The 17,247-nt window shown below is 36.4% G+C and overlaps 1 protein-coding gene across 2 annotated transcripts in view; it reads right to left on the reverse strand.

Annotated features, from left to right (window-relative positions):
* Positions 1-17,247, reverse strand: part of DNTT (DNA nucleotidylexotransferase) — a 152,480-nt gene that overhangs the window by 5,852 nt on the left and 129,381 nt on the right. The window lies entirely within an intron of this gene.

The raw sequence follows: 17,247 nt of genomic DNA on the forward strand, positions 1-17,247 counted from the left end.
CTTTTCTTTCTGCTCAAGACAAGTAATGAACTGCTTGCCTAGTTGTGATTCTTTTTCATCTAACTAATATTCTGCAGATCCAAAACATATCCCATCAACATCAATCAAATGTACAAAAAGCAATGTGCTGGATGGAGCAGCTGGTATCACTCTTCTCTTATCCCATTTAATCAATTCTGTAATTTCAATGGATGTAAATATTACATCCGTGGTTGCAGATATAACCATTAACTACATCTAATGTAGAAAAGCTGCAATCCAAATGTTTTCTTATATGAACTGCTACCTCTTATTTTTCTTTTTGGCATTAATGATCAATAATAATAATGAAAGAAAGCAGAGAGCAAGACACAGAAGACACCACTTTATGATATCCTAACTGTCATGGCCAAAGCTAAAACAGATATTGTACTACTATTGTCACTTGGTTTCATATCACATTTTAATATGATGAAGGCAACAAAACAAAACCACTACTTGATAAAGTAGAATTCTAGTTTTAGTTATATAAATCAGCAATGGCCAACAGCACAGCCTTCTTGGAAAGCACACATTTAATTGGATTCCAAGTAGACTGATATCCTACTGTTTATTACCAAATGGCTTGGTAATAACAGTATGCAGCAAAATACCAAGCTGAGTAAGTAATCTATTATGCTTGAATACCACTATAAGTAACTTTCAGCCTGTCACTGTAGCATTTCATTACTATTTGCCCCATCTTGAGATGAACTTAAAAAACTGGTTTGAATACAAATAACTCAACATAAAAGCTAGCACCACGCAGCACCTCTGATGAAATGAGATTTCATTGTTTGAACCAACAGGATCTGCTGGAGAGTGAAGTACTCCAGGTTTGCATGTACAATGTATGTACATGTGCAATCCATTGTTCTGAAGATGAGATACATGGTGGAAATTTGACTAATTTCTTTCTTTAAATGCTTATAACCCTTGGTATTAGCTGAGAAACAATAACTATGAAGTTTCCTAATTGATTACTGGCACAAATCTGCTTTATAAACTATTTGAACATTTATTCTTGAATGTCACAGCCAAATTGTGCCCTTCTAAAGACCAAATAATTTCCTTCTGTACCCCATTTTTCCTAGTCCTGATTTTTATTTGCTTTGCAGCTGCAATTCAGAAAGAATGCAGTCATACTTTAGTAGATTTCATTATCCACTGGAAAATTATGACATTGAGTAGGAGGCACATCCCCTCCTTTTGCAAAAGACCCTGAAGGGCCAAAATCATTAAGGTCTGACCGGACTCCTTCTGACATACTATTACATCAAGTAAATTGGGAGAAGGGAGAGGCACAGAGAATATTGCCAACAGTATCTTGTTAACAATTTAAAAAAACCTTTGATACAACTTTGCTTCCAGACAAGCATCTGGGATGTCATTAACATACACATTTATTCTGACCTTTTCTTTGTTTCCAGGATTATGTTGCATACTTTAAATGGCAAATTCTTACATACGGTGTTTAGGGATTTTATAATCTAATTTTTTGTCTTCTCTCACTGATTTTCCTGTTGTTTTACATGTGATGCCTATGCATGTCAATTTAATTACCTTAATATTCCCTTTCCTTTTAAAATCATTAAAATGAAGCTATAATGGCAATATGATCATATCTAACTTTGTAGTTCTTCCAGTAGACTGAATGATAAATGACAAGCAGCCTAAACCCCCATCACTTTACATGTCTGAAATTATTACAGAGGCTGTAAGCATGACAATGATGAATGAACAACAGAAAAGAAGAGGCCATACTGTCATTTGCAAACTTGGAACTAAACTGTTCATTGTGGTTGGACAGAGTCCATTCTAAAAATGTTCTATGGGTAAAGTCAGTTGTAGATGAATGATGATAATAACAAGACTTGCTTTATCAGCCATAGTAATACACCTTAAATTTCTCACATATGTATTTATGACTTTAGTAGTAACATCCTCACAAGTAATCAATTATGCCAAGTGAATTGAAGATTTTTATTTAAAGGTAATTGAGACTAGAAATAATGCTGCTTGGATTCCTTGCAAAAGCTTCCAAGATGTGAAAGCCCTTCTTTAGATATGAAAGGCTATGGCTTTCAGTGAAGTAGTGCACCATAACACCAGATCCACAACTGACAGAGTATATTATAACAGCTTATTAGATTAAATGTACTCTGATAGTTTATTAGATTAGTAGTACAAAGCAATTAAATTGTTCACGATCCCTTTTTCTCTGATTCCACTTGCTCAAATAGCATTTGTATCCTTGAAAAAATATAAGTATCTGTTAATTACATTAATAAAATGAGCATACAAAAGGAATTGTGAAGGCAGAAACTTAAAATCTGTCCAATAGCAAGCACTTTCCACACAATTAGCAATGGGAATGTTCCTGAATGTTTACCCGACCTGAGCATTATCCTGTCTGTTCCCTGCCACTGGGCCATTTTGCTGTAGCAACTCTTGATACACCACCATGGCACACAGGTCACATGAGTACTGCAGAAACTTTTAGGAAGCTGCTATGTTTACTAAAGCAGCCTTTTATAATGTATACCTTGCAATGTAGGTATGTGTTTCATTATTTTGTGGCTTTCAGATTGTACTGACCTAAACTCCTGCACACCGTGCCAAAAGTATTCAGCTCATGATCTTGTCTGATCATTGCATGAAAAATGTCTGCATAATGACATGTCCACAAAACAATACACTGAAATCTTTCTGTTGCAACATTTCCTGCAATTCTTAGATTGACTGTAACTACCTTCTATACTCAATGGTCATATTTTATTCAGTTTAGTCAAGATTATGATAATAAATGGATAGAGCATTAAATTAATTCTCATATGTGAAAACGTTAGAAATAGCCATACACAGAAATAAAACCAACAAGTTAGAATAGGTGCAAACAACCACCACTTTTGTGGAAGAATTTCTATGAATTGTATAATAACCATCTTGAAATTTTTCTAAACCAGTAGCTGTAGTACATAAAATTGTTTCTTGATATATTATTATTAAATGTAATATGTGACCACAGCCACAAGCAACTTCTTCTAACCCACAAAATACTGAGGAGAAAAGAAAAAACCAGACATTTGAAAGATTAAAATAGTCACATTTTCATTTACTGCATGATCAGAATTGCAAGGAAAAGTTTTGAGGCTTGCACTACGAAATTCTTTAAAAACAAAAATGAAATCTGATTGAAAGGTAAAAGAAAGAAAGAACAAGACCAGAAAGCAAAAAACACATTGCTACATCAACTGTTAAAATTGTAGGCACCCACCTAATTGTTTATACCTATACGATTTCAGTTGCTTCCTACTTTTGAGAGTTAAAAGTTCCTGTGACTGACAGTACACAAATTCAGTGAGGAGAAAAGTAAGGTCTCAGTGCAAAATTAAAGATATCTCAGTGCTATAGGCTTTTTCATTTGATTACTGTGAGCTGCATGGATTTCTGGTCAACCTTAACAAACAAGCCTTATAAAATCATGCAGATTCACTGCTGCTTTCCACCTGGGAATTCAGTTCTGCCTCACTAGCCTGAATATCTCCATTAGCTCACAATCAAAAGAAAACTTGAAAACAGAGGTCACAAAAAGTCAACCTCTGGCAAGGAAAGCATAGTTTTCAAATAAAACCTGGAGTTCCAAAGCCAACCACTGAACGTGCTGAATGCAGATGTCTAGGAATCCTTGGATGTGACAAGTACAAGGATCACTGTCAAAGCAACTGAGTCAGGAAAGCCCAAGAGAAGACAATACAGACGGGGAGAACATATGTTCTGCTTCAGAAATCTCATATCTTCTCTCAGAAAGGCCAGTTGGAAGAGAGGTAATCAGATTACACAGACTGATGGATGAAAAATTATCCAATTCACTCCGTGGCACAACTAATTGGAGATTCTATTTATTGACAATTCAGTTATTGCAAGTCCCAAAATAAAGACCTTGAGTTGCATATATCCTTGATCCCTGTCAAATTCAATTAGGTCTATTCTGGAATCACACATATGGAGACGATAGTAATGTTTTCTAAAAATAAATTAAAAAAAAAGGGGGGGGGGGGAAGGAGGAGAGAGGACAAAATGGAAAATGTAAGTAATGGGCTAGAAAAAGATTAAACCCAAACCAGGATGGAGGAGTTATTGAATGATTGACTTGACATGACCTCTTATTGCTGCCTCCTATGCTAACACTTCTTGCAATACTGAACATGCAGTTCAGTGCTTTCATATGCAGAATGAATGCAACACATAACAAGACAAAGAGGTAAAACTGAAGAAAACAGTGAAGAGAATTTTTCCATAGAATTTTAGCTCAGACATTTCTGAACTGATTTTTTTCAGGTAGATATAAATTCAGACTAAAATCTCTAATATGAGTCAGAAAATTTTACTCAAGCCCAAATCTACCCCACACAAATTTACTCGAACCACTACCAAACAAGAAGGGCCACCTAGAATAGAAAGTAATGAAAAGAGAAGGTGGAGGAAAAGCAACAGGCTAGATAAACTTATTTGGATCTTAATAAAGACCTACAGCAGATTGAATGAAAAGCACTAACCTGTTTTTGTTTAGCTGCAATGATGCGACAAAAAGAGCAGCTGCAAGGGAGGGTGAGGAAGGATATTGGAAACTTCAAGTGTTTCAATAATTTTCTGTTCAAAACTTGTTTACTTACAAAAAGATATTTTGTCCTTCATCCACCTTCCTCATTATTATGATGCCTAAGAATTTTACTGTATATTTTGTAAATTTTTAGAATTATATAAGTTACGTGGCTCTTCCCAGACTGCTCACATATTGGGCACTTTCTCACAGATTCTTAAGCTATGCCAAAGACACGCTGTTTTGAGAAAGCCACCTGCAAGATAGTTTGAAGACAAAATAGAAGAGGGCCCAGGGCCCTTGAACCTTCTTCAAAGGGGCAGTTCTAAGGACCATTATGGGTGGGGTATTGGAGAAATTGGTACCCTGGTTTGGCTGTAGATAATATATATGCTAATGACTGGAAAGGTCATAAAATCTGTAACATCCCCTGATCATGTGTGCATGTTCCATGATGTGCACCTTTGACAGCTTTAAATAAATAGTACCTATTTATCTTTCTCCACTAATGTTTTGAATGCCTATTTTGCAGGAACTTCAGGCATCAATCAAAAGCAATCACTTTCTCAAGTGATTTCTTGCAGACAGATCTTGTGGATAAACTGGTGCAGCTAGTAGCTCTCAAAGGTATAAGCCAGAAGGTCTGAAGAAACCCAGAAAAAATGCATGATAACTCTCCGTAACAGTAGTGAGGAACTGATTTCTAAGAAAGCAGGATTATTTTATGTTTCTGTCTATATTTGAGTTTACTAACCTGAAGACAAGCATCATTACTTGGTTAGTATGATTTGTAACAACACAAGTGGTGTGAGTGAAAGATAGATCACCTCTACCAGCCATATTGCTTTAAAATCTTCCCTAAACACCCAGCTCCATGCTACCCTTACCATGTAGAACTTCAGTTATTGAGCACCACCCTAAACAGAGTGCCCTGTGATTTATATGCTGCATGTCAAAATGGAATACATGGTAGCATGGTAGTATATAGACATTTTTACGAAGATAACTATGAGGACCCCAGTGCTGCTGTCAACACTTAAAAATTATTGACATTAGTAACAGAATTTGGGGATATCAATGTTAAACCACGGGGACTATGATTCTATTTCTTTTCAACAGAGAGATTTGAGTCACCTCGATCCATCTATAAATGGGTGCAGCCCATGCACCAGTATTTCCATCTGTCATTCAGGTCTGTCATGTCATGCCTTGCAGCTTACCTTCAGCATTGCAACCAGCTCCATTCCCTCTTTATTGACTTGTAATGACCAAGACGAAAGCATGTTTTGCAAACACTGATCAGGAAGCCAGCTATTTTCACTTCCTCCTCATCTATGCTACTGTTAACTTCACAAGAACCTATGTTATACATCTTTGGTGGAAAACATAAATCTCTGAGCTTCAGTGACACAAAATTTTGTAAAGCAGCTGTAGAGGAAGTTTTATGGAAGACACTGCATAAATTCTTGCAGTTCACTGAGTGATATGAGGTTGAGTGCCTTCAGTCTACAAAGAAAATGTGGGAATACAACATAACACTAATCCATATAATAGTGGCTACTTCTCTGGAATCTCTAGCTGATTCATTAGGGTAGACAAAGTGCTAACAGGAATCACTATAATCAGTAACTTTCACAGTGAGCAAAGTGATTTTATGACGAGGGAGTGGAGGAAGTAAAGGGGGAAAAAAAGGCTAAGTAAAGCATTTTCCAGATAAAAATCCATACAATCCTGTCATTATATAAGAGCTTTCAGATAATTCTATTCAATGATTGTCTTGTGTAGAATGAATGCTACTAGAAAGTACCATGGAAAAATGAATCTTTTCCATGGCCCTAATATTCATACTGCTATCCAGCCTGCGAGGGACAGCACCTCATGCCATTACTGGTCAGTCAGACAACATTCTCAGCATGAGACATTGTTTGATGAAAAAATCCATGACAGAACCAAGCCCGAAGGAAGTGTGTAGTACCCATCAGTATTTGGCTTCATTATGGTCAAAACACATTTTTTACATTTCTTTGGATTGTTATAATAGCTGAGCATCTCTCTTCTAGTACTTTTCTAAACAATATGACTAGCAGCTTTCAGGTGTTTTTCCTTCCTTGTTTTTCCCAATCTTTTCATTTGGGTTTTTTTTGGAGAGGTTTGGTTTTAAGACTGGCTATTGGTGATTTTTTTCTATGCTTTTAATTAGACATTTACTAAATATTGATGCTATGTTTATGAATGAGACTATCAACAGCACAATTTTATTATAAGTGCAGAGCATAAATGGTGAAGTAGTATTTCTGCTACAAATGTGAAGCATGTCATAAAGTTCAATAATAATATTCCACAATACTGTGTAGACACTGTGCATTTTTCATTTGATAGTATCATAACAGTTTTTGGTAGTAAATAACCAGTCCCTCTGACAATGTACTACCTCCAATGTAATTTTGTGGTTAACTGGTGTTTTCTGTAGTAATATTCACATCACCATCCTGTTTTAAAATAAAAACTAATCTGTTCCTAATCCAACTACAAATAAGATGACAAACAAATCAAGAGAGAAAAAAATTACTCTTTGAAATGGCATTATAACAAACCATGATTAAAAAACGCAGTGTTGCAAGCATTATCCATTGATTGATACCCTCAGGCAAAATCATGTGTAATGGTACTGATGCAAAATAATGCAGTGGAATTTATTCTAATAATTCTGGGCATGAATAATTTTTGAAGGTAATAGAAGCCAGAATCATAAATTCTCATTTCACTTTACCACTGGACATGCCCTGTACTTTTAATCAGAAACACCGGACTGGAATGTTTCACTTAAACTTTTCTCTAACTCTAGTTATAGGCTTATTGATATTAAATTTCTTAAGAGTAAACAATAAATTAATCAAGTAAAATAAAATAATCAGGCTAATATTAGGATATTCTAGCCACTTATCCTATTAACTATTTTATAACATGGTGATGCAGGAAGAGTTTTTTATTTTTGATTTTCACATTTTATAGATTTTAGGAATACAGTAGCTATAGCAAAGGCAGATCCAGTGTGTTAATATTTCTAACAGCTTGAGTTTAATGTCTTCCTATTGTTACCCCTGTCCCATATCAATAGCTCGAATTCTTTAGCTGTTTAGTCTCTTTTCAAGGCAGAAGGTTGAAGAATATCAAAAGGAGACATAAACACAGGGCAGAGTGACTCAGAAAAACAATTCCAGAAGTCCGAGGAAGAGGAGTCTGATGAAGAGGAGATCCCACCAACCTCTGACTCAGATCCTGAGGGGGTGGAACTGGGATGGGACTGGGGCGGGAAAAGGTTGAACTGAAGATGTGTAAAATAATGATAGGATAGATTATATTATAAAAGCCACGAAAATTAGAGTTTGCCCACGCGTGCATCAATGTATTCCTGGGTGAGCACAGCTCATTAAAGTCACTGTCTGCTTATCTAATCTGCTGCAAAATTGACTTGAAGTTTTTTCACAGACTTTTCAGGCAACATGGTGTAACAAAATATCCCCATGTTTTCTACATTCAATCTACTCATTCTAAGTAATTTTAATGAAAGAGAAAGAAAAAGACCAGTGCTGAAACACTGACACTTCAAAAAATAAAATATTGAAAACCATTATCTGTTGACGTAACAGAACAAACACTTTTTCTACTTGCTAAAATTAATTTGTAAGCAAGATTATGCTGTACATTAAATGCCACTAGTCTCCTTTAAAAATGACAGATGTGTAGTTACTTTGTTACAAAACACTACATTGTTATGCATCCACTCTCCAATTACAATTTTAATAATTAAAAACATTCCACAGTAAATAGAGAGTAAGATACATTTCCATCCAGACTATAATAATATGTTTTCAGTTTGGGGCACACAAATTGAAAAGAAACTTGGAACTTCCTATCTGACAACCCAGGCAAAAGTTTTAACACTGTTGCAAACAAAATCAGAACAAAAACTTACTGGTCCCTGCAGTTCTCTGATAATATCTGTACTATCACAAAGTCCTTTTAAGTTGGTTTATTGTATTTTGCCTTGTAAATCTTCATATGAATGAATGAAATAAGAAAAATGCAGAATCATGAATTTTATGAATCTTAGTTGAGAGTAAATCATATGGGATTATTATAAACAAACCACTTCAGAAGAACATCATTGGGATTGCAAAATCAAAGACATGAAATTTAAGAAATCCCAGAATGTGGTTGATCGAATCTTAACCTTAATTCAATTTTCTTATGTATATGCATAGACTTTTTTTTCTTCAAAGAAATACTGCTTACTTCAAATCCTGTAAGATTCTTAGGCTTTGTTCACTAGGCAGGAAATATACTGTGCTACAGGGCTAACAAATATTTGCTAACAGCACTGACACAATCTTGAGTTGCAGGCCAATGTGGGATCAATCACTCTTAGGAAAGTGAGCTTTTATAGACTGGACCTTTTCTAGCTCCGTCTCTTCACTACTTCCCTATACAAAGTTGATGGTTTCTCCCCTCAGATTTCTAATGTAACTCAAGGCTCCACTCATGCCATATTCAGAGTTAAGTGAGATATCCATAGTTTACTCAGTTATTTGGGGCAATTGAAAGTTTACCCATTCCTCGTTGCCAGCCTAGAGCATTATCCTGATGGATTTAATTTATTTTTCAGTCCATCAAATTTCCATTCATATCTCTTCTCTGTCATTCTTTTTTCATGCCCTTTCTCAGTCTCTTCAACCAACCCAGGTTCCTTTCCACAGTGCAGCTGCTAATTAAATATACTCTTTCCATTCCCCATAGGTTTTTTCCAGCCACTCTGCACTTCCTCACCAAATCTGTACATCCACCACAGACTCCCCATTCTTCTCTGGCCCTTGGCTCTTTCTTTTTCCAGCTTCCTTTCTACCTAGCTTCTTCTCAATTAATTTCATTTTCTTTCAATAGAAAGTATGAGACTGTTTTACATACTCCACATTCAATAACTTACCCCAGCACACAGATTGGATAATTGCATTGAAACAAGTGAAAGTGGCTGGTTCTGTATTATCCTAGAAATTAAAATTAATAAAAAACTATAGTCAAAATATTCAGGACCTGTATGTACTTATGCATTTTGAGAGATCTCTTTTCTTTAGCAATAAAGGTTTCACTGAACTGCTCAAAAAACACACCAAAGCAAGGGAAACAACAATTAGGTATATTTATCTTTGTGTTAGATGTATAGCTTGTTATACAAAGAGATTAAATTTAGCTAAACATATACATGAATTACATGCAACCTTTGCAAAAATGAACAATCATATGCTGTGCATGAAGCACTTAAAATGCTAAGAGAACACTGAGGACAAGCACAGTTTGGAATAAAATGCATAATAATTGTTTAATTTTTTAAAAAAATTTGAGATATAAAAAGTAGATTATTTCAATTCTCAATTTTAAAAAATAGATCAGATGCAAAAAAAACAAATCACCCAAATCACATATGCAATTTCTAGTTTCCTGAGAGAAAGAAGAGCTGGAACATAAATGAAAGTATGTGCAACTGCTTACAATGACTCAGTGTTTAATTACAGTAATCGCAGAATCAATTAGGTTGGAAAAGACCTATGAGATCATTGAGTCCAACCTGTGACTGAACACCACCATGTCAACTAGACCATGGCACTGAGTGCCATATCCAGTTAAACACCTCCAGGGACTGCAACTGCACCTCCTCCCTGAGCAGTACAATCCTATATCTAACCACACATTCTGTGAAGACTTTCTTCATAATGTCCAACCTAAACCTCCCCTGGTGCAACTTAAGACTGTGTCCTCTCATCCTATTGCTATTTGCCTGGGTGAAAAGGCCAACCTTAGCTGCCTACAAAAGCCTTTCAGGCAGTTGTAGAGAGCACACTGGAAATCAATATTATAAACTTTGGATCTTTATGTTTACTGTAGATTTAATCCAGGCATTGTTGCAGACATCTAAAGCAAACTCTGCAGCTGCAGCATGTTTAATTCATTGAGATGCTCTCAAGGCTGATTATATCACCATTATAACTTTACAATTTTAGAGCAGCATCTGACAAAATAAGACTGCAATATCCAGCTTTTAAAGAAGCATAAAAAATGTCTCTTTAACTGTGTAAGTAAACTTTTGCAAGCATCTCTTGTCAATGAAAGATAGTGTGGAGTAAGTGTTCTTAGATGACACAGACTAACTTAGAGACAGTAACTACTGAATATACAGTTAAACACGTGAAAATTGCACAACTTTATGTAAAAAAATGAGGTTATAAAATCTTACACAGTTTTTCTTTCTGGTGATACATGTTTTTGAGAAATAATGTACTGGGTAGTGAAAGAAAAGAATCCCTGCCTGGAAAACAAAGCTGGTTTTTTATTAGGAAACATATTTACAAAGTTCTGGAAAGTCCAGGTACCCGCCCAGCCATCTGCAAGCAGTGGCTTCCTCAGAGCTGTTTCTCTCCCCTCAGCCAAGCCATCACAGGGAGGTACAACACAACTTTGCACACCGGCTTGGCCGCTGACAGGTAAGCCATGTTTCAAATAAAAGTCACTGGCTTGTAACTGTAAAAGTCACCATACAGACTTAGACTCAGCCATGTCACGAGGGAGGGAAGTAGCTCAAGTATGTTGGCAGGCATGACTCAATGGACTGCAAATCCTGCTCTTGTCTGAGGAGCAGCTACTCTGGCAAAAGACGGGCAGTAACAGAACTCAGAATGTTTACAGACACTGACCAGAACATGACAGACATAAAATAGTCCTTTACTGGGGCTGTAATCACACCTTCCTTTGGCTTTAGAGATAGAAGCAAAGTCAGACAGTGTAAGCCCTGTCTGATGAGTCAGGTTTTTCTTAAATAGTAATTCATTCTTCAGGCAAGTGGTAAAAGACTGTGCAATAGTGATGATGACTATAGAATGTATGTGAGCCTCACAGCATGGAAGATGTCTGAGGATAAATTACTCTTTTCATGCTTATAATGGTTTCTCAAGGAAAAAAGTAAATAGTCTCTTTAAAAAGTGGGGATGACAGAATTTTACTATTTTCAGTATAAATGCACAGCACTTAATGGCTTGCAAAGCCGGGTCCCATTATGAAGTTTTTGGTGCCCCTTGTGAGTTTGTTATTCTGAGCAGTTATTTAAACCACCTCTTTTATTATTCAACAACTAAATAGCATTTAATGCCATTCAAATTCACACAAGGTTTCTTAAATGCAAAATTGTCATCATCATCAGTCATCTGTATAATGTCATATTTTTCCCTAATATTTCCCTAGTAGAAAACATAAGCTATTTTCCATCTGAAATTGACACAGGACATAAAATTAATAACTGCATTATGCTCCAATGACTCTTCAAAATAACACTGAGCTCATGACCCCTCTCTTACAAAAAAATCAGCCTACAGTGTCAGTGCAAGAACATTCATATGCTAATAATTCAATTAATCTATTATACCTTAGGATCCCCATCCCTTCTTTTACAAAAAAGCAATGTTAATTATTTACGTCACTTCATTTTGCTGCCATGAACTGCAGAAAGTAATAATTGGACTTAAAAGTGATTTTCTGGAATATTGTAAAAATATATACATTTATAGAGGATGAAAATCAGAATTCACAAGACAAATGCAATCCTCACAACCCACAATAGGTTTGAGGATTTCCAAGGTGAAGGGTAGAGACACTTCCTACATGTCCATGATCTAGCCATGAAGCTGTTCCATATGCCAATCCTAGAAATCTCCTGCCACAAACCAGAAATAGAGAAAAGCGTCTGCAGCAGCTTGATGCATCCAGCCATCCCCACTCCACAGCTCATTCAGCTTAATTTTCATGCTCAAAAGATAACAATTTAAGGCACTATATCACTCAGAATTTTTGGCGTGGGGCAATTGAAATTAGTTCTTGTTTTCTGCAGAGCTGGATCTCTCTAACTGCTGAACAGCAAATGGCATCAAGAAAAATAAATACACTTTGAATGAAAGGAAAGAGCAGTAGCAAATCCCACTGCACCTGAAACTCTATGAATTGAGGAAGTTTAAAACCTCTTTCTTTACCTGTAGCTCTGAAGAATAGTTTCCAAATAGCCACCTAAATGTAAAAACAACAAAAAGGAAGTTTATTTTCATTGGAGTTCTGAAGTATTTGGAAATTATACTAATTTTTAATTAATTCAGAAAAAGGAGTTTAGTTAGGAAGCAATAGTAAAAAGGGTTGATAAACCCTGCATTTTAAAATGTAAGATTTATCCATGGTATAAGTGGTAGGGCTGGGTTTTGCACAGAACAGTAAATCTTTCAGAAGCATCTTCTGTAATTAAGTTTGGGGCATCCTCACAGCAAGCTGTACTGAGAAACATGGTATGTGGGTTCTGCTGGCTAAAACCCACTTCCTAGGATTCCCAGAGAAGAGACAGTTATAGGGAAGAGTATTTCTCCTTAACACATGCATAGTCACAACAACTTAATATCCCATTGCCTTTGAACAGATCTAATCAGTAAAATACTAATGAATTTTGGTCTGTTGGTATTTTCTTACTCACCTAAACCGGATTGGGCCATAAAAATGATGTAATTACCAAAAAACTGCCCTGAAAAAAAGCACAATCCCATAAAATCTAGTTTACCAGGCACTTAAAAAAATCTAAGCCTATTTGAACTCCTGCCAGCTTGCACATCTCCTCAATAACATGCCTGACAGGCTACTGGGAGCCTGAGTTCAAATAAGTCATTTTAAATACTTCAGAGCCAGGATCCCCAGTTTCCTGGCTCCACAAGCCTGGAGCAGCCAGCCAAGTGAGTGCCTCACACCTTGCAGCCCCAGGAGCTGTCTGAGCTTTGGAGGTTTGACACAATCTGACCCATGAACTGTTTCCAAAGCTGAGATTCAGAAGGTAATTCCTTTTGCAGAAAGTGTCAACATTCTGACTTTCCCTCTGATTAAGAGAACAAGCAAATTTTGAATAATCTGAATTCTTCATAAAACATTTGTTCTTTCTCCTAGTTATAGGGCAAGGCAAAATGTTGGGTGATCCAAATCCTCCATTAAACTGAACTAGTTTATGCTGCAGTGGTTAACTACTTGCCCTTACTGCATCCTCCATCATGGGCATTAGATTATACTGTTGGGAAATGAGATCAGGGAAGGCTAAACGATCTGCTTAAAACTACAGAGCAAATTAGGCTACAGTGTGACACAAGTTGCAAGCCAATAGTCATCCTCTGTACCATCCCCCTATCTTAGGCCATATAACAACAATGGGTATGCTCCCTTAAGCTCACACAGTCATCACTTCATGCCAGGTGTCAAAATTTTTTCGTATGCTGCCTTTTGACATGCCAAATTAGGATTAAAAGAGGGATCAGAAATCATTCAGAGAACATGAAAGCCTGAAAGTTGTTTGAATACGCCCTCCGATGTCACATGTCTGAACTGGTACATGATCCTTTGGCTGACCATAATCTTGTCAGTCTACCAACCTGACACGATGCCCAGTTAAAAAGTGGTACAAGAAAAGACAAATGTACTAAGCAAGAAGAGACCTAGTGCAGAGTATGAAAAGGCACAAGTAGGGCAGGTGACCTCCAGATATTGTTTCCAGGCTGCACATGTTAACATGCCTTCTGCATATGTTAACAGCTGTTCTTGATTGTTCTTGGAACCAAAACCACCAGCAGTATGTGCTAAATCTTACACATAAATACAATTTGGCCATGCCCTTGAGACTTTTCCAAGTTCAGAGCCTAGACAGTGCAAAACCTTGAAAAATTTAATGGATAAAACATCACCTTATTTCCAGCCTGCTCATTCAACCTTTTCCTTAAGCACTAACAGTTATCTAGGCCGTGTTTCCTCAATGGGAATGGAAGTTTCTGGGAGAGCTGTTTCAGGTTCCAGTGAGGGGCAGAGTGTCTTAACAACCATGTTTATCAGGTTTTTTTGGAAGATGAAGAATAACATTTTATGCCAGTGACTACACACAATAACCAAATAACCAGAGGGAGCAGAAGGAGCTTCCACCAGTCAGACTGCAGCAAATCTACAGCTGTATATAAAAAAGATTTGTTATCTAAATTGTAGCTTCAAATGGACAAGCCATGAGGATGAACAGGATCACAACAACTGCAAAGTGCAACCTTAGACAACATCCAGGGATACAGGGTCAGAATGAAAAAAATCCAACATATAGTCCTGTGGAATTTTAAGAGCAACTAGAAATGAAACTCTTTTGCAGCAATGTCAAATAGAAGCTAACAAATGTCAGAATAACAGAAGTTAAAAAAAAAAGTGCTTAAATTAACAAAACAGCTTCTCTTGATGATGATACTTCTGAAACTTGAATTTCAACATAGCCTACACCTTCCGGAGCTACACAGCACCTCTCTAGGTCACTCACTATAGCCTATTGGATCCTTTCAACACTGAGGTAAGGAAAGTAACTTCTCAAACTGTCGTTTTACAACACTAAGATGTAGCCACCCTCTTTTTACAGACATTCCCTGGGGTTTGAAGTGGTATTAATACTACCTAGGAGGAAGCAGGCAATAACATTCAAGATTCAAAATTGAATGATATTATGTCAAATTAAGAAGAAATTAAGATTTGGATGAGATTAATCCTAGAGACAAAGTAAAGGCATAGAGAATACAGACAGATAGTAAGAAGTTATATTTGTGATGCAGCCAATTTCAAAATCAAAGATGATGCTAAGTTTAAAAGCCAACTGGACTGTAGGATTTCACATTCTGCTAATGAAGGAAGTTTTCCCTTAAGTAATATTCTTATTGAAGAAAAGCACACCCTTCAGTCCAAGAGCCATTTCATGGGAGAACAGTAATGCCACATGGAGTCTTACCCACTCCCTTGACAAACAGTACAAAAATCCAGTATCATAGAGTCCAGCTTTAGATACTCTCTGCAGTGATCTTCTATATGACAAAGACCCTCTACTCCAGCTAACAGCACCAGAGTTGGTAAAGAAGCAACCAAAAACCCTTGTGGTTCCTGAGTTTTATTTCAGGTTGTTGATACTGTAAGAGGGGAGATGTACTGTTCCTTCAAGAACAGCTCCTTTAAGAATAGAAAGCCTGTGTTTTGTCAGAGATTTTATGAATCACTTTAAAGATAATCAAACATTTAGTGAAAGTAAATCACACATTTCTTGCACTTTTGCATAAGCAGATAATAGTAATTCAGCTTAAAGACAGATATTTAAAAATAAAACAGGGTTTAGAGCTTTATATTCTTTAGATAGAGCAACTAGATCTCTCACTATACCACCCAGTTTTTTAAAAAGCTGTCAAGATGTGATCAAAACTTGCTAATGACTGCCCTACACACCACAAACTTTTAATCATTTTAAAGAAAATGCCCCTCAGGTCTCAATATGTGGCAAACTGTATATATGCACGCACACTAAAAGCTGCAGTTCAGACAGAGAACTGATGGCCACACTACATAAAAAAAATGACATCAGCACTTGTAATCTTATTAGCTCCTGATTAACTCTAGACACAATGCATGTTGTAAAGAAAAATTCTTTATAGTGGGCTAAGGGATAATTGACCCCAAAACCAACACAGAGGACTGTCAAAACAACCAGTGATGCCATGGTTTCCGGCTCAAGTACCTTAATTTTTTTGAGGAAGAGACTACTGTTCAACTGACCTGACTTATGGTTCACACAGAATAATTAAATTCTTCTTTTCCAAAAGCACTTCTACTGGACTTAGAGATCATTTTGTTCATTCATGAACCAGGAAAGCTTTACAATGAGAATTTTATTGGCCCATTCATAAAAGAGTCATGCCATTTGTAACAGCAATATTATAAGACACAGGGAATGCACAGTTTCTCTTTCTTCCTCATGACTGATTAATGAACTCCGTTCTGTAGGAGTGGAGATCATAGTGAGGTTTGACCTCCAGTTGATGTAAATCACAGAAACAACACACTTCATGTTCGTATATGTAAGTGCTGATTTCCATAGCTTTAGTACAGTTCTAAAGAGACACAGATTTGGACATCCACTAATCTTTTTATGTAAGAGGTTGACAGATAATTGGTAGTAAATTTTCAATTTTTTTCCACAATTACCCTGCCAAAGGAAGATCTACAAACAGCCCTTTTTATTACAGAACTGAAAAAAATCATTAGTTTGATAATTGCACACTGTCTTCCAAAACCAACAAATATATGAAAAAGAGTCACACTATAAAGAAAAAAATAAATCAAGGCTAAGGAATAATTTCACAGTGTAACTTTGTAACGAGTCCCAGGAGAAAATATCTGTTCCTCTTGCTCCCCTCTGCAAAGCTATGTAATTGATTCCTAACTGCTGTGTTAATGCTCCCTGTTCCTGTCAGAATCCCTTTGGAAATACATTAAAGTAACCAGGACTCTCTTGTGATGCAACCCCCTTTGAATGCGGGAATTTGGGATTCTGACACTCATCATATTTCAGGCAGTGGACTGGTGCAAGCTTCAGTGTCAAAGGGCTGATAAATATTAATACAGAATGTTAAAGAATACTGGATTATATATTGAAATGTAGAACAAATCGGGAAACTGTTTTCTTTTATAATGAATGATGCTCTCTTACAAGCACTGTT

The sequence above is a fragment of the Pithys albifrons genome, chromosome 9, assembly GCF_047495875.1.
Source record: "Pithys albifrons albifrons isolate INPA30051 chromosome 9, PitAlb_v1, whole genome shotgun sequence".
Classification (NCBI taxonomy): domain Eukaryota; kingdom Metazoa; phylum Chordata; class Aves; order Passeriformes; family Thamnophilidae; genus Pithys; species Pithys albifrons.